The following is a 21,742-nucleotide window of genomic DNA, read 5'->3' on the forward strand; positions in this document are numbered from 1 at the left end:
CAAAAGTGTCCAAAATTGCCATTAGTGTCGGGTGGGGTCACTGGGTTATGGGGATAAGGTGGAGGTGTTGACTTTGGGTAGGGTTCTCCTCCAAGAGCCGGTGCAGACTCGATGGGCCGAATGGCCTCCTTCTCCATTGTAAATTCTATGAAGAACATCTTCATCCCGCACTTGCCCTATTACTGAATGACCCCCGATGTACTGAATTGATGTCCACACACATCTTCCTTATCTTCCTTACTGAGTTGTACGACACACGGTATGCTCAACAATGCCACTTACAATGTATTTACATTGTGTATTGGTGCATGCCCTCTGCATTTTTGCTTGGACGGAACAATCTGTCTGGACTGTACTGAGAACAAAAATTTTCACTGTACCTCGTAAAAGTGACAATATTAACATTCAAAATATTTGCGCACACAAGAGCCAGGCAGTGAGCATTGACTAAAGGAGAGGGTAGAAACATCGCCCCGTCTCATTCATTGACATTACATTACCGACGCAAAAAGAACGAAAATAAAGTGTGGGAAAGGCATTTTACTGGCCGAAAACGAGGCTCTAGGATGCTGTGTTGCCTCCGTGGTGTTAGGGCCAAGTGTGTTTTGGAGCGGTTGCAGGATATTCTGCAGGGGGAGGCTGAACTGTCAATGATGATGCACATCGGTACCAAAGACACATGTCAGCAAAAACATGATGTCCTAAAAGCATAATTTATGTAGTTTCAACGAAAGTTGAGAAGTTGGACCGCTCAGGTTCTGAACTCAGGGTTAATACCAGTGCCACGTGCTCGTCAGCGTAGAGATAGCAGAATATATCGGACAGATTTGTGGCTGAAGAGATGGTGTGCTTGGGAGTGCTTCAGATTCAACTTCAGGGGAACGTTGCACCAGTACAATTTGTACGGGCTTAATCTGGGCCGAATCGGGACTGGTGCCTCGGGAAGTATTTGCTGGTATTGTTGGGGGTGTTTAAACTAATATGACAGGGGCGCAGGTACCAATGAAAGGAGGAGGAAATAAGGACAAAATAAAAGAGAGAAAGGAGACTAACAAGGGTGATAGGCAGATAAACCAAGAGCCAGATTCGAACAGGGCCAGAGTTTTAAAAAAAACTGGAGCAGCATGACTTCTGTTAAAAAGACAAGCCTGAAAGCTCTGTGTCTTACCAGAAGGAGCATTCACAAGCGGGTGAACTATTCGCGCAATTACACAAGAACGAGTATGATATAGTACGGAATACGGTGACAAGGCTGCAGGGTGACCAGAGATGGGGACTGCATGTACAGAGGTACTCAGTATTTAGGAAAGACGGACAAAATGGAAAAGGTGGTGTTGTTCCATTTCTGGTCAAGAAATAAATTAACACATAAGTGGGGATAGTATTAGCTCCTACAATGCAGAAAATCTGCGTTTTTGCATAGAGCATGAAGCAGGAAATTAGAGACACGTGCGGTAAAGCACTAACGTAATTGTGGGTGATTTTAATCTCGATATGGATTGGGAAAATTAAATTAGCCACAATACCATAGAGGATCAATTCCTAGAGCATATTCAGGATGTTTCCTGGACGAATATGTTGAGGAGACAACTAGAGAACACCCATCCTCGACCGGATTCAGTGGAATGACAACTGAATTTGTGGCAATCTCGTTGTGCGAGGCTTTAGTGAGACAGAGGAACTGAAGAAGGATAGTATCAGTAGAGAGAAGATGTAAATGAAATTGATTGGGCTGAATATTTATAAATACACAAGGCCTGATGATCTGCAACCCAGGGCACTGAGAGAGGTAACTCTAGAACTGGTGAATGCATTGGTGTTCATCTTCCGGCACTCCATGTGCTGTGGAACAGTTCCTTTAGATTGCAGGCCGACTAATACAACCACACTATTTAAAAAGAGAGGTAGTGGGAGAAAGCAAGGAATTATAGACAAGTTAACCTGACGTCAGCAGTGGGGAAGATTCGAGAATCCATTGTCAAAGTTTTCATCGCAGGAAATTATGCGACAAAGAACAAATGTAACTCCTGTGATTTTAATCTTCATATTGATTGGTAAAATTTGGAGAAGGGGACGTGCAACGAGCCACAGCTGTCCTCGTACACAAGTCAGTGAAAGTAAGTACGCAGGTGCAGGAAGCTGTAATGAAGGCAAATCGTATGCTGGCCTTCACTGTGAGAGGATTCGTGTCCAGGAACAGGGATGCCTGGCAGCAATTATACATTGCCTTGTGAGGCCCTACACGCGGAATAATATGCGGCGATTTGTCTCCTTACCTGAGGAAGAATATTTTTTCTCGTGAGGGAGTGCCGTGAGGGTTACCATACATAATTCCTGGGACGGAAGACTCACTACGAGGAGAGTTTGAATCGATTAGGATTGTATTCGCTGTACCAGAGAAGGGGGGTCTCATAGAAAAATATAAATTTCTCACAGGACTGGACAGGGCAGATGCAGAGGCGATATTCCCGATGATAGGTGTAACCAGAACCAGTGGTCATATTTTGAGTAGGAAGCTACTGGGTAGACCATTCACGACAGAGATGAGGATACATTTATTTACTCAGAGAGTTGTGAGCCAAAGCAAAGAGTCCAAAATATTACATCCTTTCAAGAAGCAGATAAATATAGTACATAGCGGGAAAGGGGAGCAAAGAGTATGGTGAGGGGGGCGGAATTAGGCTGTTGAGTTGGATGGTCAGTCATGATCTGAATGGTGTGGCGGGCTTGATGGGGCGCATGGCCTGCGCCTGTTCCGGTGTTGTCGATGTTTCTCTGAATACCACACAATCAAACTACTGTGGGTCACGATTGGTCAAAAATTAAATGGCCATGCTAATGTTTTGGCTGTCGATACAGGAGCTATAACGGATATTAGTCTTACATTTGCTGCCGCACCACCCCCACGCCAAATCCTGTCCACAATCGGCAAGGCACAGGCAGGCAGGAGTGCTGTGGATTACTCTCCATTTGCATGCGTGAGTGCAGCTCCAAAAGCACTCTGGAGACTTAACCCGGGACAATGATACCCACTGGATTCCTACGTGTTCCACAAAGATTCAATCCATCATCCTCTGGAGAACAGCCACAGTCGTGTGTACGATATAGAAGATGCAATGCAGTTATCTCGCCAAGGTACGTTCGGGAGTACTTTCCAATCCACAACCACTACTGGAGCTCTCCAAGTAGCGCACGCCGAAGACTCGCGCCATCCCGCCCAGCGACCTCACGGAGACCGGAAACCACCCGCCCAGTGACTGCCGGAGGACCGGGGCTCACCCGTCAGCGACAACCCGAGGACCAACCAAAACCGCTTTATCTTACCTGCTCCAGGAGACCTGTATTATCCTTTACTCTGTGTACGCCCCACTCGGCCCACACCAGCGTCCGGCCACGAGATCGCTCCCTTCACAAACTGACCACATGACCCGATCGAACCACGTGGTATTCTGTCTGTCCATCATCCTGAAGTATCTCGGGAATAAAAGATGATTTACGAGGCATATGAGGACCCCAGGCAAACTAATCTCAGCGTGACTAGGCTGACGGGCGCGAGGACACGCCAGGTAAGCGAAAATTCCCGAACCACCGTCGGAGCGACAGGCACCCACCCGACAACTCCGGAAGGTGAACCCCACCGTGCTGCCGCACGAGACCAGACAGGCCAATGGACCACCTCCCCAGTGAGCCTGACACCGCCACCATCTTCCACGTCCCTACTGAACGTAACGAGTAACCATACGCAAAGCCAGCCCTCCCATCCAAGGGTAGCCGCTCATCAAGAAAACGAGGAGAATGGGCCTGTCTGAAAGTGAGACTTACATTACACGTCTTCAGGACCCAGTGTGCTCTTGGCGAATATCCAAGCGATTCAAACAAAATGGATTTGAACTCCGGCCACAACAAACTGCGTAATCCAAGCCAAAGGCTTCTCGAAGCATCCGATGGACCGGACGACGGCCCGCGGCAAGTCGAAGGGCGTGGCTTTTTGCCTCCTCATCAACACGTCCACGTGTATGGTTGTGCAGTCCCCAGTGTGTCAGTGCTCCCTAGAGCGAGAGAACCTGATGGTGAAGTGTTCCCCTTTTCACCTCAGACGTGAATCTACCTCTGTCCTCATCACAGCAACCTACATCACATCGCAGACAGAAATGAAGAACGTACTTGACGAGCCACTCTCCACCCTGAACAACGAAGGAACAAATCACTCTAAAGTCCTGACAGAGAATTCAACCGGGCAAACCTTAGGACGTTGCAATCCAAATTTCATCAACACATATCCTGCCTCATCAAAGGAGCTAGCATCCTGGACCACAGCTACACGAGCATCAAAGATGCCGACCGCTACTGTCACCGATCATACTTTGGCAAATCCGACCACAATTCGGTACTCCTGCTTCCTACTTACAAACAGCTAATCAAGCGTCCTGACACAGATACGAAAACTGTCAGTGCTGGTCCGAGGCATTAGAGGGCACTCTCCGTGACTGCTTGGAATCTGTGGGCTGTTCCATATTCACGTCCGCGGTAGCTAACCTAAACGAGTACGCAACCGCCATCCCTGACATCTGTCACCATGAAATGCTTCGAGCGGCTAGTCATCAAACGAATCGACGTCAGCTTCCCAGACCGTACCGATCCATTGTTGTTCGCGCATCGCCTCTACCTGTTCACAGCAGACGCTTCTTCTTGGCACTGCAGTCGAAACTCAAACATCTCCACAACAAGGATGCATACATCAGGCTGCTGTTCAAATATTTCATTAGTAAATGCCCCGATATCTATGCACCTAAGAAAACTATAAGGGCGTTTCCCAATCGAAAGCCTGGATTAACTGAAAGGTTCAACGTCTGTTGAGGACCCAGATGCCGGGGTTCAAGTCTGATGATTCTGGCCGAAATAGGAAATACAGTTACGAAGTACTTAAATCCATAAATGACACCAGAAGTCAATGCCTGATCAAACGAGTGTTCTATGCCAACAACGCAAACCCACGGCATTTACGGGCTACAGATCAAGACCAGGTAGAATAATTGGGGCTCCAGCATCCCTCCACTTTGAACTGAATAGGTCCTGTGCTCGCTTTCACCAGACAGCCAATAAATCAGTACTACCCGCCCCAACAGCAATGGACACAGCCACATCCATCATTACAAATTATGTGGTAAGAGCTGCCATCTTGAAAGTGAATCCGCGGAAAGCAACGCGCCCCGATGGAGTCCCAGGGCGAGAACTCAGATCCTGCTTAGACCAACTTGTAATTGTATTCGCAGACATCTTCAACACTTCAGTACTCCGCTCTGAGGTTACCACCACCTTCAAGCAGAACGCCATTATACCAGTACCAAACAAAAACATTTTTTGCCATGAAATACTTCGAGTGGCTAGTCATGGGACTGATGAACGTCAGCATCCCAGACGGTACCTATCCATTATAGTTCGCCATTCGACTCAACGCTCCACAGTAGATGCTATCTTCCTGGCCCTTCAATCAAAACTCAAACAACACCAGAACTAGGACAAGTCCGTCAGACAGCTGAACATAGAATGCAGCTCCGCCTGCAACACCATTATCCCTGCAATCTTGGACTTGCCGTCCCTGTCCAGCGGGTTCCTTAACTTCCTTACCTACATACTACCATCTGTCAGGGTAGGTTAAAACACCTTCTCGACAAGTCTTTGCAGATGGGTCCCGCAAAGATGTGTGTCCAGTCCCCTACTGTACTCCCTATACGGATGCACCAGTGTTGCAAGATTAAACAACGATTCGATCTGCACATTTGAGTATGATCCGAAATGGCTGGTCGTATCTCAAACAATGACGAATCAGGCTACAAAAGGAAAATAGATCACTTGGTCGCACCGTGTACCGAAAATAACCTCTCTAAATGTTAGCTCAAACAAGGAACTGACCTTCGACTTCGGTAAGTTTAGCATCACCCCCCCCCCCTAACCTACACGCCCCCTCTCGTCTACAGAAATTGGTAGGAAGTGTACATGGTGGACAGATTTAGGTCTCAGGCATCACCATCGCCAATCGTCTGTCCTGGTCCACTCACGTTGCTATAGCATTCAAGAGAGGCGGACAACGTCTCTACTTCGTACAGAAGCCAAGGAAATTCGGCATGTCTGTGCCGACTCCCACAAACTTAAATACATGTGCCACAGAGACCATCCTATCTGGCTGCATGCGCAAGTCGGAGTGAGTCACATCCAGAGTGGGAATTGCAACTTGGTACTTTGGTGCCGTGAGGTAATCAGGAAAAGGAAAGAACAAGAGAGCATCTGCGACCCTGGCTGAGTTCTCCCAGTGAGCCAGAGAACACACAGCCAGAGTGAGGCACAACCAAGAGTGAGTTTGGGAATTCGAAGCTGGGTGGGGAGGAGTTGCTTTTTAACCTGGTAAGTGACTGGTAAGTAGTTTTTCATTAGTCTAATTTATTTATTTTTCTTTCGTGTTTTGAAATTGTAGGTGTAAAAGTTTACCTGAAGTTTAAGACATGGCAGGAGATCCGAGACCTGTGTCATGCTCCTCGTGTGCGATGTGGAAGCTCAGGGACATGTCCACTGTCCTTGGCTCTTTCACGTGCAAGAAGTGTGTTCAGTTGCAGCTCCTGTTAGACCGCTTGCCGGCTCTGGAGATGCGGATGGACTCACTTTGGAGCATCCGCGATGCTGAAGAGGCCGTGGATAGAACGTTATGCGAGTTGGTCACACAACAGGTGAATGTTACTGAGGGAGATAGAAAATGGGTAACCTAAGACCGCGCAAGAGTAGGAAGGCAATGCAGGTGTCCCCTGCGGTCATCTCCTTGAAAAACAGATATAACGCTTGGGAAACTGTTGAGGGAGATGTCTCATGAGGAGAAGGCAGCAGCAGCAAGGTTCATGGCACCGTGGCTGGCTCTGCTGCGCATTGGGGCAGAAATAAAATGGCAGAGCAAGAGTGATAGGGGACTCGATCGTAAGGGGAATATTCAGGCGGTTCTGTGAACGCAATCGATACTCCAAGATGGTATGTTGCCTCCCTGGTGCAAGGGGCAAGGATGTCTCGGAGCGGCTACAGGACTTTCTGGGGGAGGGTGAACAGCCAGCTGTCGTGGTGCACATAGGCACCAACGATATAGGTAAAAAACGGGATCAGGTCCTACAAGCTGAATTCAGGGAGTTAGGAGTTAAACTAAAAAGTAGAACCTCAAAGGTAGTAATCTCAGGATTGCTAATAGTTCCACGAGCTAGTCAGAGTATGAATGTCAGGATAGATAGTATGAATGCGTGGCTCGAGAGATGGTGTAAGAGGGAAGGATTCAAATCCCTGGGGCATTGGGACCGGTTCTGGGGAAGGTGGGACCAGTACAAACCGGACGGTCTGCACCAGGACAGGACTGGAACCGATGTCCGAGGGGGGTGTTTGCTAGAGCTGTTGGGGAGGGTTTAAACTAATGTGGCAGGGTGGATGGGAACCGATGCAGGAAGTTGGAAGGTAGTAAAACAAGGACAGAAGCAAAAGGAAGTAAGGGGAAAAGTGCAAGGCAGAGAAGACATTGTCAAAAATCAAAAAGAGCGACAGTACAATGTACTGTGACTGAGGGGAGCTCAGTGAATAGGCCCAGTAATAATAAAAGGAATAAAACTGGAGATGTAAAGATTCAAAAGAGAGGTAAGGAAACCAACATAAGTGCCCTTTACTTGAATGCTCGTAGTATTCGGAATAAAGTAAATGTGTTGATGGCGCAAATCATCGTGAATGACTATGATTTAGTGGCCATTACTGAAACATTGTTAAAGGATGGTCACGACGGGGAGTTAAATATCCGAGGGTATCAAACTATTCGGAAGGACAGAGTGTATGGTAAGGGAGGTGGTGTAGCTCTGTTATTTAAGGATGACACCCGTGCAATAGTAAGGGATGACATCGGTGTAATGAAGGATAAGGTTGAATCCAATTGGGTGGAAATTCGGAACAGTAAACGAAAAAGTCACTGATAGTAGTCTATCGGCCACCAAATAGTAACGTTATGGAGGGGCAGGCAATCAACAAAGAAATAACTGCTGCATGTAGAAATGGTACAGCAGTTATCATGGAATATTTTAATCTACATGTTGATTAGTTTAACCAGGTCGGTCAAGGCAACCTTGCGGAGTAGTTTATAGAATTTATCCGCGATAGTTTCCGAGAACAGTATGTAATGAAACCTACGAGGGAACAAGCGGTCCTAGATCTTGTCCTGTGTATTGAGACAAGATTGATTCACGATCTCATAGTTAGAGATCCTCTCGGAGGGAGCGATCATAATATGGTGGCATTTAAAATACAGATGGAGGGTGAGAAGGTAAAATTAAATAGTAGTGTTTTGTGTTTAAACAAAGGAGATTACAATGGATGAGAAAGAAAAGAGCTAAGGTAGACTGGGAGCAAAGAGTTTATTGTGGAACAGTTGAGGAACAGTGGAGAACCTTCCAGGCGATTTTTCACAGTGCTCACAAAAGGTTTATACCAAAAAAAAAGGAAGGACGGTAGAAAGAGGGAAAATCGACCATGGACATCTAAGGAAATAAGGGAGAGTGTCAAATCGAAGGGAAAAGCATGCAAAGTGGCAAAGATTGGCGGGAGACTAGAGGACGTGGAAACCTTTTGGGGGCAACAGAAATCTAGTAAAAAAGCTATAAAGAAGAGTAAGATCGAGTATGACAGTAAACTTCCTCAGAAGATAAAAACAGACAGTAAAAGTTTTTACAAATATATTAGAGGATGAGAAGGGAGTTTTAATAATGGCAGATCAGGAAATGGCTGAGGAACTGAAAAGGTTTTTTGGGTCGGTCTTCACAGTGAAAGACACAAATAACATGGCAGTGACAGAAAAAAATGAGGCTATGACAGATGAGAGGATTGTTATCACTAAGGAGTTAGTGATGGGCAAGCTAATGGGCCTAAAGGTAGACAAGTCTACTGGCCTTGATGGAATGCACCCCAGAGTGCTAATAGAGATGGCTAGGGAAATTGCAGATGCACTAGTGATGATTTACCAAAATTAACTAGACTCTGAGGTGGCCCCGGTGGATTGGAAATTAGCAAACGTGACACCACTGCTTAGAAAAGGAGGTAGGCAGAGAGCGGGAAATAATAGGTCAATGAGCTTAACTTTGGTAGTAGGGAAGATGCTGGAATCTATCATCAAGGAAGAAATAGCGAGGCATCTGGATATAAATTGTCCCATTGGGCAGACGCAGCATTGGTTCATAAAGGGCAGATCATGCCTAACTAATTTAGTGGAATTTTTTGAGGACATTACGACTGCAGTAGGTAACGGGGAGCCAATGGATGTGGTATATCTGGAATTCCAGAAATCCTTTGACAAGGTGCCACAGAAAAGGTTGCTGCATGAGATAAAGATGCATGGCATTAAGTTTAATGTAGACGCATGGATAGAGGATTGGTTAATTAGTAGAAAGCAAAGAGTGGGGATTAATGGCTGGTTCTCTGGTTGGCAATCAGTAGCTAGTGGTGTCCCTAAGGGATCCGTGTTGGGCCCACAATTGTGCACAATTTACATAGATGGGTAGCAGAGCAGAGCTTCTGATTGGCTGTTCCGGGGAGATTTGCATACGTGCAGTGCGGTCAGCGTAAGTTGAAGGTGCACCTGCATCAGTGACCCGAGGAGTTCGACGGAAAGCGAGCATCCAGCAGAGGGCAGCAGAGCAGAGCTTCTGATTGACTGCTCCGGGGAGATTTGCATACGTGCAGTGCGGTCAGCGCAAGTTGAAGGTGCACCTGTATCAGTGACCCGTGGAGTTCGACGGAAGGCGAGCATCCAGCAGAGGGCAGCAGAGCAAAGCTTCTGATTGGCTGTTGCGGGGAGATTTGCATACGTGCAGTGCGGTCAGCGTAAGTTGAAGGTGGTTTGTGTAGGGGCTGTTCTCGAGTGACAGCTTTACCCGAAACACTATTTACGTAGTGTCTGCCACCCATTCTCCTCCTCTAACCAAAAAAAAAAGCTCTGTCCGTTGGATTGCTAAACTAACAAGTTTTTTATTTTTATTTTTCAGTAGTTTGGAAGTTAGTTCAGTGGGAATGGAAGTTAGGGCAGTTGAATGTTCCTCCTGCAGAATGTGGGAGGAAAGGGTCACCTCTAGTGTCCCTTCTGACTACATCTGCGGGAAGTGCACCCAACTCCAGCTCCTCGAGAGCCGCATTAGGGACCTGGAGCTGGAGCTGGATGAACTTCGGATCATTCGGGAGGCGGAGGAGGTTATTGAGAGGAGTTATAGGGAGGTAGTCACACCTCAGGAAAAAGAAGAAAGTAGATGGGTTACCGTCAGGGGAGGGAGAGGGAACCGGCAGGCAGTGCAGGGATCCCCTGTGGTCGTTCCCCTCTATAACAAGTATACCGTTTTGGATACTGTTGCGGGGGACGACTTACCAGGGGTAAGCAATAGGGCGCAGGTCTCTGGCACAGAGTCTGTCCCTGTTGCTCAGAAGGGAAGGGAGAAGAGGAACAGAGCACTTGTCATTGGGGACTCCATAGTTAGAGGAACAGACAGGATGTTCTGTGGGAACAAAAGAGACTCACGGTTGGTGTGTTGCCTCCCAGGTGCCAGGGTTCGTGATGTCTCTGATCGTGTTTTTGGGATCCTTAAGGTGGAGGGGGAGCAGCCCCAAGTCGTGGTCCACATAGGTACCAACGACATAGGTAGGAAGAGAGATGGGGATTTGAGACAGAAATTCAGGGAGCTAGGGTGGAAGCTGAGAACTAGAACAAACAGAGTTGTTATCTCTGGGTTGTTACCCGTGCCACGTGCTAGCGAAGTGAGAAATAAGGAGAGAGAGGAGTTGAACACGTGGCTACAGGGATGGTGCAGGAGGGATGGTTTTGGTTTCCTGGATAATTGGGGCTCATTCTGGGGTAGGTGGGACCTCTACAAACAGGATGGTCTTCACCTGAACCAGAGGGGTACCAATATCCTGGGGGGGGGGAGATTTGCTAGTGCTCTTCGGGGGGGTTTAAACTAATTCAGCAGGGGGATGGGAACCTAAATTGTAGTCCCAGTGTACAGGATGTTGAGAGTAGTGAGGTCAGGGATAGGGTTAAAAGTTCGAAAGAGGGCACCGGCAAGCAGGACGCTGGTTTGAAGTGTGTCTACTTCAACGCCAGGAGCATCCGGAATAAGGTGGGTGAGCTTGCAGCATGGGTTGGTACCTGGGATCTCGATGTTGTGGCGATTTCGGAGACATGGGTAGAGCAGGGGCAGGAATGGTTGTTGCAGGTTCCAGGATTTAGATGTTTCTGTAAGAACAGAGAAGATGGTAAAAGAGGGAGGGGGGGTGTGGCATTGTTAATCAAGGAAAGTATTACGGCGGTAGAAAGGACGCTTGAGGACTCGTCTACTGAGGCAGTATGGGCTGAGGTTAGGAACAGTAGAGGAGAGGTCACCCTGTTGGGAGTTGTCTATAGACCTCCGAATAGTTCCAGAGATGTAGAGGAAAGGATTGCAAAGATGATTCTTGACAGGAGCGAGAGTAACAGGGTAGTTGTTAAGGGGGACTTTAACTTTCCAAATATTGACTGGAAATACTATAGATCGAGTACTATAGATGGGTCAGTTTTTGTGCAGTGTGTGCAGGAGGGTTTTCTGACACAGTATGTAGACAGGCCAACAAGGGGCGAGGCCACATTGGATTTGGTACTGGGGAATGAACCCGGCCAGGTGTTAGATTTAGATGTAGGTGAGCACTTTGGTGATAGTGATCACAACTCGGTTATGTTTACTTTAGAAATGGGCAGGGATAGGTATATTCCGCAAGGCAAGAATTATAGCTGGGGGAAAGACAATTATGATGCTATTCGGCAAGATTTAGGCTGTATAGGATGTGGAACGAAACTGCAGGGGATGGGTACAATCGAAATGTGGAGCTTATTCAAGGAACAGCTACTGCGTGTCCTTGATAAGTATGTACCTGTCAGGCAGGGAGGAAGTTGTCGAGCAAGGGACGTGATTTACTAAGGAAGTTGAAGCACTTGTCAAGAGGAAGAAGAAGGCTTATGTTAGGATGAGACATGAAGGCTCAGTTAGGGCACTTGAGAGTTACAAGTTAGCCAGGAAGGACCTAAAGGGAGAGTTAAGAAGAGCGAGGAGAGGACACGAAAAGTCGTTGGCGGATAGGATCAAGGAAAACCCTAAGGCTTTCTATAGGTATATCAGGAACAAACGAATGACTAGAGTAAGATTAGGGCCAATCAAGGATAGTAGTGGAAAGTTGTGTGTGGAATCAGAGGAGATAGGGGAAGCATTAAATGGATATTTTTCGTCAGTGTTTACACTGGAGAAAGACAATGTTGTCGAGGATGACACTCAGGTTCAGTCGACCAGGCTAGATGGAATTGAAGTTCAAAAGGAGGAGGTGTTAGCAATTTTAGAAAATGTCAAAATAGATAAGTCCTTTGGGCCAGATGGGATTTATCCTAGGATTCTCTGGGAAGCCAGGGAGGAGATTGCAGAGCCTTTGTCCTTGATCTTTATGTCGTCTTTGTCGACAGGAATAGTGCCGGAAGACTGGAGGATAGCAAATGTTGTCCCCTTATTCAAAAAGGGGAGTAGAGACAACCCTGGTAATTATAGACCTGTGAGCCTTACTTCGGTTGTGGGTAAAGTGTTGGAAAACGTACTGCGCTCTAGTGTTCTATGTTCTATGTTCTGTGTTCTATGATTTGGAGTTGGGAACCAAGGGCAATGTGTCCAAGTTTGCTGATGACACTATGCCGAGTGGTAAATCGAAAATTGCAGAGGATACTGGACGTCCGCAGAGGGATTTGTATAGGTTAGGGTCTGTCAGATGGAATACTATGTTGACAAATGTGAGGTTATCCATTTTGGTAGGAATAACAGCAAACGGGATTATTATTTAAACGTTGGGTAGATTGGGACTGTAGTCGTTGGAATTTAGAAGAATGATCTTATTGAAACATATAAAATTATGAAGGGAATAGATAGGATAGATGCGGGCAGGTTGTTTCCACTGGCGGGTGAAAGCAGAACTAGGGGACATAGCCTCAAAATAAGGGGAAGTATATTTAGGACAGAGTTTAAGAGGAACTTCTTCACCCAAAGGGTTGTGAATCTATGGAATTCCTTGCCCAGTGAAGCAGTTGAGGCTCCTTCATTAAATTTTTTAGGTAAAGATATATAGTGTTTTGAAGAATAAAGGGATTAAGGGTTATCGTGTTCGGGCCTGAAAATGGAGCTGAGACCACAAAATATCACCAAATTATGTCGTTGAATGGTGGAGCAGGCTCGAGGGGCCAGGTGGCCTACTCCTGCTCCTAGTTCCCATGTTCTTATGTTCTTATGCATCACAGCTTGGTGTGGAAGTATAAGGTCCAAGATCGCAAGATACTGCAGCCTGTGGTGAACCCAGGCCAAAGAAGCATACAAGCATTCCACCGCTCCCTCTAGCTTCGTCAGGAAGGCAGGCAGCATTCTCAGATAATCCTGCCACACGTGCGTTGCCCTACTCCAGACCCTTCAATGAGGCAGAAGTTTGAAGACCAGCATATCCCGACATAGGAAAAGCTTTTTCCCCAAAGCTTCCAGTCGCCTCAGCGACTGTACTGCCGACAGATCTGTTCCCTGTGCCAACGCTATTCACGTCACACGAAAACGCTCTTGCTTCTGTGTTTGTTTTGTTTGGACCTTATTTAGCTCTGCAATCGATAATGATATGTCTCTGCACTTTGTCGATTATTCTTTTCATCTGCTGTGTACGTACTGTGTAAGTTGCTTTCACTGCAGAAAAATACTTTTCACTGTACTTTGGTACACGAGACAATCAATCAATACCCTTTGGAAGGTGAAGAGAAGCTAGTACCGAGGAAGCCCTCCACCTCGGCGTTCCACTGCAAGTCACTCGCTCCCTCGACTTGGCAATATATTGCCTTTCTTTCCCTGTGGTCGGTGAAATTCCAGGAACACCATCCGTGACTGCATTGTGTATGTATCGACATGTTATAGACTTCACCGATTCAAGTGGTTAGCTCATCCGCGCTTTCGAAAGGGCAATTAGGGATCGACAATAAATGCTGACTTAATCAACGGAGCCCAAAACCAGTCCGTAGTTTTTCTAATGGGCGCTGCTGAGTGCCTTTCTCGTTGTGTCTTTTGCCGAGGCACAGAGAACATTCCTCCTCTTGTCCATGAGGTCTTTCATAGTGTGATCATCCTGGTCGAACCAGTCTTCGTGTTTCCTCTTTTTGAGTCAATGGCTTATTCGGAGCGTGTGATGCGGCCTGTCTTCAGCTCTTTCACGGCTTTATCCATTCCAGTCGAATGGATACTTTGTAGATCCTGTTGACGACTTTTCAGGAAATTCGGTCGCGTGTTTGTGCCTTGAAATCCTTCAGAGAGGACCTTTTCTTTCTCAGTTGCTGATTTCTCTTCCCCTCTCCTGGTGGAGTTTGATATGGGTAGAAACGCCTGTTCAGAATCCATTGCTTTGATGACGAGGGCATCATTTTGTCTCGGAATCGGACGATGACAAAGTTGTTTTTTGCAATTTAGAGTACCCAATTGATGTTTTCCAGTAAAGGAGCAATTCCGCGTGGCCAATCAGCCTACCCTGCACATCCGTGGATTGTCGAGGCGAAACTCACGCAAACACGTGGAGAATGTGCAATCTCCAAACAGGGAGTGGCCCAGATTATCATGTGATTTGATCGTGGATGTCTCCAGGAAGCCTTGACGTTTTCGTTTGGGCAGAGGTGTGTGTTGCTGATGACAGGCAGGCGTTCCGCGCATTTGACAAGAAGGTATATAGCGCAGGAAATGCAAACCTCCACTGCATCTGTTCCGTTGCTTTCTTTCCAGATTTTGGAATTCATCCCTGATGTGGAAGTCACGAAGGATGAGAATGGTCTCTTACTCAGGAACATTGGGGATGGTGGTATCCAAGGTGGAAGTAGAAGCTTTCTTTGCACTCATCATTGGCATCAAGGGTCGGCGCGTAGGTAGCCACGCTCATTGCCTACTGTTTTTGGGCAACTTGTTGATGAACGGCCATGAGGCGTTCCTCGATGCCGACCAGGAGTAGCGCGTGTCAGTTGACTTGGTCACTATTGCTGGCAAAACTAATACGATATGCTTTCCGATCATCCTGGAGTCTTCATCTTCGGAGAAATGTGTCACGACGGTCATCATGAATCAGCTGGCGTTCGCTTAAGCCGTTGCATCGCTTGCATGGCAGTGGCATCAATATTGAACGCCCTGCGTTGATGGGAAACAAGCGTAATTCGTAAATCCGGATGATATTTTTGCTCATTATCGATGAGGATAGTAGTTTGCTGGTTCTAAAATTCAGCTTAACTTTGATTTTTTTCTGACATCACTTAGATGAGTCTAACGGATGAGATATTTGAAGCCAGGTTGGAGACGGAACACACTACGTTCAAGGAACCTTCCCTCCCCGTGGCTCCGTGCATGTAAAACAGAATGGAAACTGAAGAGAGTTCATCAAGCATGAAGAAACTTGCCGAAACACTCCCGATACCATTCCAACAGCGAGGCAACTGAATCAAATTATGACGTTTGTGTCCAAAACTCCGGACTCCTTGAGCTCACGGCTCTTTCTCTGCGGCCTCACGCTGATCTCCACAGCGCTTCTCTTTGTCTTTGTGCGCGTGCGTCAGGAGCGTCAAGTCTGTTTCCGTGCAGGTAGATGCCTGGTGCGGGACATATTTTAATGTTGGTTTGCGGTTGCACATAAACGGAAGCAGGGTGCTTGGCAGATTGCAGCACCAGTTTCAGTGGAAATAGAAATAATTCGGCGACTGCCGCCTCAATGCGCGGCCGCACATGTCGATACTGTATTTTGCCTGATCCAAAATTGATGCCTTGTTTTCGATTATGTGTTATCGGTTTCTACCTGTCTGATATTTTCGGCATTCGTGACTCCAGGGAGCTTCGCAATATGAAAGGCATTGTCCTTAGAATCAACGGAAGTTCTTGGCAAGCCAGCAATGCAAGAAAGGCGCAGAAACTTTGACAACATACATACGCCACAATAAAGCGATGTGCAGGTACCATCTAAACGGAGACGAATTATCCTGAATAGCTAAAAAGTCTGGCGTGCTCACATTAGATGAAGATGCCAACAACACCAGAATCGAGGCCATGATCATCTAAAACAAACTCCGCCTGTCCACTCATGTGATTCGTATGGAAGAGGCTCGACTGCCAAAGCAAGTCTTCTGTTCGCAGATGAAGTACATGTTCCGAAGAAGAGGAGGACACAGGAGGCGCTGCAAATATTCCCTGACCGTTAAGCTCAATGAATGTGAAGCACATGATAACGCCTGGAAGAACCGTGCTCACAAGTGATCCACTTGAAGAAAACTCCTGATGAAAGGAACACAATGCCTCACGGACAGTCAATGTCGAGAGTATCACGAAAACGTGTCTCATAGACAATTATCAGTTATCTAGATTTAGAAGTCTAGTTCCGTCCTCCCGACGCATGCCACATTCGCCGTCGAAGATGCCGCTCGAGAATCGGGCGTATCAGCCATGCAAGAACCTATAGATCCCATGGTCAGGAAACCGGACTTTCTTAAGTGGACAGCGATACTTTTTAGCGAGCGATTGCTAATGACGAAGAAGAAGACGATACCTTATAACGTTAAACACCAGAATGAGGCTCTGCCTCACAGTTATCTCCTCGAAGGAATACAACGACAGCCTATCAACCCACGTCTCAGCTAACATTCTCCAGAAAAGGTAACGTAATGGTGAATCTCCTGCTCAAGTTGTATTGTGCATGCACATCCTTCATACTGTTTTTCGAACTGAAGTGCACACGCTACACTAGCTGTGGCCTCAAGATATATAGCTCCGTCATCAGGTGCCTGCAATCCTATTATGTGTGTCAGCTAATAAAGACATCATATACGTCTTGTTAACCACATGATTGCCTGGTCTGTTGCGTCCGTCTATCTTTGAGCATGCATCCAAAACTATCTTTGGTCCACTGTCCATCCGGCGTCCCAGTATCCATCGTATTGTCCTTGACTTTGCAGGGCAACCAAAATGCAGCAGTTTTCACGTTACATTCAATTTTCTCTGATATAGCCATCTCACTTGTCCGTCTATATCATCCCGTAATGTTACACTTTCCACATCGCTATTTCCTAGAATGGTCCTAGCACTGACTTCTTTCGTACACCTTGGATAAGGTTCTTGAGTTGCAAAACATCCTTCGACCATGACCACCTGCCTTCTTCTTTGATGACAGTGGGACCTTGTGAAAGCCTCACTGAAGACGATGTAGACGGCATTAACTTCTCTTCGCTCATCCACATATCTAGTCATCTGCTTGAACGATTCAAGCCAACTTGCTAGACATGTACTCCCGTTGAGGAAGCAATGCTTACCCCTGCTTAATTTGTTATTCTACAAATTGATATGAATGCAACACAATCAGGTTTTTTCCAATAGTTTACCCACCAGTGCTATAGCACAAAGTTGCGTTTTTGTTTTTTGTTCCCTACTTCCATTCTGACTAATGGTGCCACAGTAGCTATTCACCAGAAAGTGGCACCTCTCCTACGGCAAAAGAGGATTTAACAATGAGGCGCACATCCACTGCATTCCATTCCGGTGCCTCACAACAACCTGGTACGCATATTATCTGGCTGTGCGGACTGATGCACTTTTATACTCGCTAAAATAGCTAAGACCTGCTTTCATTCAACGTTGTTCTATAGTAGGCTTATTATTTTCCACTCCACCACATACCCGTAATATACTTAGAAAGGCACCTTGGGAATTTAATTACATTGCCTACCATTATTTATCGCTCTCCTATTTTCAGTTCAATCACCCACCTGCACTTTCTATTCTCCTCTCGGAAATACACTGTTTTGAACCACCTGTGTCTTCAGTCAGTATCTATGTTTTATTCCTTGTATAATATTGTATATCTGTGGTAATCAATGATTCTCTGTACGTGTTGGCTCCACACATTACCTTTCTCTAAATATTCTGACATTGTACCCTCTCCACTTCCATTGGTTACTTTGTTCCTCCAAACAACTTCTGGTTTATCTGGGCGATTACAGATAAGGGCAGAGTTAGCAGAGTTAGCAATGAGCGCTGCATTCAAGGACACAGATTGTCTGCATTTTAACACCTCGAAATCAATTCAGAGTCTAGACATCGACATTATTGATTCTCATCAGTCTGCAAAGAGCCACAGTGTGATAGATTTTGCATAGGGCTATCTAATTTGGATATGCCCTGAGTCTACGCACAGCTCTGCTGTTTAACTCAATTTTACGCTGAGATGAATATTTTGCCTACTCATTGAATATCTTGCATTGAGTAAGGTAGGCCAGAGTGATAACATACGCGGAAAACATGTCTCAGTAGTGTTGTTCGCTGGAGTTATCACCATCTGGGAGTAGGTGGATTTCCCGCAGCAGAAAATCTTAACTGCCACTCCTCGTGATCAAATGATGAGTACCTGTGGCGACGTACATTCGTAATTATAATAATAATATAATCACTTTTTTTCACAAGTAGGCTTTCATGGCGTTCCTGTTTAGACTCGTAACTGGCGATGTTGGTCCGAAATGCATTTTTGTGAAAGCCGTCCAAGTAATATTGCCATTAGAAAACAGATTCTTCATCCCGCCTTCGTCTCACGATGAAATATGGCCTTCTGAGCGTGAGATTAGAATGCGATTTGAACACCCTGTGAAACCTACATGCAATGTCCTTGAATAGTTCGGGATAAGCGTTTGTCAAAAAGTGTATAATGTATTTTCAGGAGATATCTCATCTATTTGATCAGGCGAATATTCTTTACTAGACGAACTGCAGTGTTGTTGGGCACTTTTTCTATGTTGCACCCAAATGCGAAGGCCACAATGCCGATTCCACCAATGAGCAGTTTGTAAAACGTTATCTCGGAGTTGGCGATTTCTCACTCCGCTCCCTGAAATGTCCCCGTCTTCGACAGTGGACATAGCTCACACGCAAATGTACACCCAATACCGTGCAAATGTCGGAAAATCGTGAAAAATACGCACTGTTAAATTACACCTGTGTACTTACCGCGGTATATTATGAATGCAGATTAAAAGGCGTTAGTTGACTGCGGTTGTAAATCCTTATAACAATCTAAAGTCAAAGGCGTTTCTATGTCTCATACATCGAAAGTATGGCTGATTCAATTAAGTCATCGTATCTCCATTGTTGTCTGAGATACAGAATTTCGAAGTCAAAGAACGGTGGAATACGTGAACCTGTTCTGGACAGTGGTCACAAAGCGGAGGGAACCTAGTGGAATCTGTTCTTACTACGTTTCAATAGAGTCATAGTTTCATAGATGGAAACAGGCCCTTCGGCCCAGTTTGTCCCAGCCGCCCAGTTTCTATCAATAAACAAGCCCCACTTGCTCGCATTTTGTCCATATTCATCCATGTGCACCTTGCCTATATAATTGTCTAACTGTTTTTAAATTTTTAAATAATGTACCGGTCACGACCACTGACTCTGGCAGCTCCTTGCAGATTCTCACCAACATTTGTGTGGAAACGATTCTACTCTGGTCTCTTTTGTATTACTTCCCTCACTGTAAAACTATATCCCCTGGTTCGAGACTCCTCTACCTTTGTGAAAATATGTTGACTATCTACCTTTCCTATGCTTCTGATTATTTTATAGAGCTCTATAAGATCACCACTAAACCTTCTACGCTCCTGAGAAAAAGTACCACACTATCCAGCCTCTCATTATAACTCAGATAATTTAGTCCAGGTAGCATCCTCGTAGATCACTTCTGCACTCTTTATAGTTTAACAATATTCTTCCTATAATCTGGTGATCTGATCTGAACACAGTTTTCCATATTTGGTCTGACCAATGTCTTGTACAACATCAACAAGAATCCCAACTCCTGTATTCAATATTATGACCAGTAAAACATAGCTTGCTAAATGCCTTCGCCACCTGAAACTGAAACTTCATGGACATATGCACCTGTACCCCTAGATCTATTTGTTCAGCAACTTTCTCCACCATGAGCTGATGGGCCCTGCCCTGATTTGAAAAAGCAAAATGTTTCACCTCACTTTTATCCAAATGCAACTCCATCTGCAATTCATGGGGCCACTGTACCAATTCGTAAAGTTTCTCTTGGAATCTCATACAACCTTCTTCACTATCCGCTAATCCAGCAATCTTGGTTTTATCGGCATACTTACTAGCCGTGCCTCCTCCATTCTCATCCAAATCATTCATTTTATAACAAATAAGAGTGGACCCACCACTGTCTCCCGAGGCACACCGATGGTCACAGGTCTGCAGATGAAAAGCAACAATCCAAAACCATGATTTGGCTTCGGTCGTCAAGCAAACGTTGCATCTAACTGGCTATATAATCCTGTATTCCGTGAGATTGAATCATTTCCAACAACGTTCCATACGGTATATTTCCAAAGGCCTTACCGAAGTTCTTGTAGACAACGTGGACAGCACGGTAGTAAAAGTGGATAGCACTGTGGGTTAACAACGCCAAGGTCCAAGGTTCGATTCCCTGCCGGGTCACTGTCTGTGCGGAGTTTGCACGTTCTTCACGTGTCTGCGTGGGTATCCTCTGGGTGCCCCAGTTTCCTCCCACAGTTCTGAGACGTGGGATTAGGTGGATTGTCCATGATAAATTGCCCTTCATGTCCAAAAAGGTTAGGAGGGGTTATTATGTTATGGGGATAGGGTGGAAGTGAAGTCTTAAGTGGGTCGGTGGAGACTCAATTGGCCGAATGGCCTCCTCCAGGACTGTATGTTCTATGTTCTAACGTGGACTGCACTGCCCTCATCTACCTCCTTGAAAACCCCTTCAAAAAACTCAATCAAATGCGTGACACATAGCTTTCCCCTGGAAAGCCGTGCTGACTTTACCTAAATAGCCCTTGCCTGTCTAAATGCCTGCTGCTGCTGCCCCACCGAATGCATTCTTACAATTTTCCCAACATAGAAATAAGGCTAACCGGTCTCTAGTTCTCATGCTTATCTCTAGAGACCTTCTTAAACAAGGGCACAACATTTGCTAAACTCCAAACCTGAGGCACCTCTCCTGTGGCGATCGATTATTTAAATATCTCAGCTAGGCGGCCAGAAATGTCCCTCTGCGGCGTTTTGGGATAATTTCTTCAGATCCCGTGGATTTATCTATCTTAATGCGCTTTAATACCTCCAGCACCTCCTATACTGTAATATGTGCATTTCTCAAGACATGATGTTTTACTTCCTCAAGTTCCCTAACATCCGTGACTTTCTCAAAAGTAAATGCTGACGAGAAATATTAATTTAAGTCTTCTCTCTTCCCTTGTGGATCTGTATGCAAATTACATTCTTTATCCTCAAGAGGCCCTATCCTCTCCTTAGTCACCCTTTAATGCATGGAAACATCTATTTCCATGCTCCTTTGCCTTATCTGCCAAGACAAGCTTATGTTCCGTTTTTGCCCTCCTGATTTCTCTCCTACCTCGAGTTCGACCAGCCATATAATGTTCATCTGATCCACTTGGTTGCAACTGCCAATGCATGTCATATGCCTGCTTCTCTCTTTTGACAATTTCCTCAATATCCCTAAACATCCAAGTCATAGGGCAGCACGGTGGCCTAGTGGTTAGCACAACCGCCTCACGGCGCTGAAATCCCAGGTTCGATCCCGGCTCTGGGTCACTGTCCGTGTG

Source organism: Scyliorhinus canicula, chromosome 12 (assembly GCF_902713615.1).
Source record: "Scyliorhinus canicula chromosome 12, sScyCan1.1, whole genome shotgun sequence".
Lineage (NCBI taxonomy): Eukaryota > Metazoa > Chordata > Chondrichthyes > Carcharhiniformes > Scyliorhinidae > Scyliorhinus > Scyliorhinus canicula.